The sequence below is a fragment of the Schistocerca cancellata genome, chromosome 2 (assembly GCF_023864275.1).
Source record: "Schistocerca cancellata isolate TAMUIC-IGC-003103 chromosome 2, iqSchCanc2.1, whole genome shotgun sequence".
Classification (NCBI taxonomy): Eukaryota; Metazoa; Arthropoda; class Insecta; order Orthoptera; family Acrididae; genus Schistocerca; species Schistocerca cancellata.
Genome location: NC_064627.1, coordinates 353,592,202 through 353,593,870, shown reverse-complemented (window position 1 = coordinate 353,593,870; position 1,669 = coordinate 353,592,202). Strand labels below are relative to the sequence as shown.

General features: G+C 44.1%; 1 non-coding gene across 1 annotated transcript; it reads left to right on the top strand.

Annotated features, from left to right (window-relative positions):
• The first annotated feature begins 592 nt into the window (after positions 1 to 592).
• Positions 593 to 676, top strand: Trnas-gga (transfer RNA serine (anticodon GGA)). The gene is given in 2 exon segments: positions 593 to 632; positions 642 to 676. It is a non-coding gene; the product is annotated as a tRNA-Ser (tRNA).
• The last annotated feature ends 993 nt before the right edge of the window (positions 677 to 1,669 follow it).

The following is a 1,669-nucleotide window of genomic DNA, read 5'->3' as shown; positions in this document are numbered from 1 at the left end:
CCGCACGAAACTGATGGTCGTTGGTGCGTACGACGTAGACCTGGTGAGCACTGCCTCTGGCTTCATAAAACACGCACTAGCCCCACCCTAGGCCTTATGGTCTAGGGCGTGATAAGCTACAACTCTTACACCTCTGGGGTTTCTGGAGGCAGCTCTAACGAGCGCTCGGTACGTACAAAATGTTGTTAGACTCGTTGTTTGTCGTTCTTCAACAGAACGGGGATGTGTTGTTTCGACAGGATAATGTTCGCCCACACACTGCTAGTGCAACTCAACGTGCTCTCAAGGTGTGCAGCAAATTACCTGTCCAGCACGTGTTGGATAGAATGGGACGAGAACTGACTCTTGCGACTCATACAGAACTACTTGAAAATGCCGAGTAGGCATGGCGTAACCTATCGCAGGACAGTATTCGCCGTTAGTACGATATCGATTGCCTGCATTGCCACCCGTGAAGGCTACGCCGCATACTAATATCGGCGTTTCAGTATGGGTCGATACCTTAGCTCAGGACCACTTGTTCTCTTCGTATGTCGTCTGTGAATGTAATCATTTCATGTGCTCCATATTCACTGTTGCAACAGTAAAGCCGGCCCGAGTGGCCGAGCGGTTAAAGGCGCTACAGTCTGGAACCGCACGACTGCTACGGTCGCAGGTTCGAATCCTGCCTCGGGCATGGATGTGTGTGATGTCCTTAGGTTAGTTAGGTTTAAGTAGTTCTAAGTTCTAGGGGACTTATGACCACAGCAGTTGAATCCCATAGTGCTCAGAGCCATTTGAACCATTTTTGAGCAACAGTAAATGTTGAATGAACTGGAAACCTCTAACAGGGTGTATTAACTTTTATATATTGTGAACATTTGTATATTGTGAACATTTAGATATTGTGAACATTAATGATATCAAGACACTCCCGTAGGGTACGCCCGAAATTAATTTTACGTTTGAAGATTTCTCTCTGTTAAGTATTACATGCTGTTTTCTATGTGTTAGGTCTGATATTCCACAAACTTGTATTTTATTCATTAAGCGACAGTGAAAAAGTGTATCGAAAGCCGTTTAAAAGTCAAGGAACATGGATTCTAGCAAGGTGGCGGAATCCACGCTAACAGAGTGACCTGTGATTCATTCCAGGCTTGAACTGAATCGAATATCTTTGTGCTGATATAGACCGTTAGCTCTTTCCTTCATCAGTTAGATCGAAAACTCTGCTAGACTTATTCAACATGCTTCAGAAAGAACGGAAACAAATGGCACTTAAACGTGAGCAAATCATTTTCACAATAGTAGCCGCTAACAGACTTAATAATTTTAATGAAAGACTGTATGGAAAATCGCCGTAGGCTGTAACTTCTTGTTCATTACCAGCTGGTAAAGACACTGTCATAGAAGACTAAAAAGTGCGTCCGTAAGTTTGACTACATGAGGGTTTATAGTGTACACGTCCTTTACTCTGCACTTGACAATAAGGCATATCGAAATTCGTTACGCTCTAATGAAAAAAAAATATGAACAGCCTATGGTGTGTTCCAGAATGTCTTTCTTTAAGTGAGCAGATGATAGCCGCTGCCATAACGACGACTGGAGTTGTTCGATGTGTCACGTGACTGGGATGATGACGTCAAACGTACTGGCCGTCAGTGTGATGGCCGAGTGCCGTATGGACATG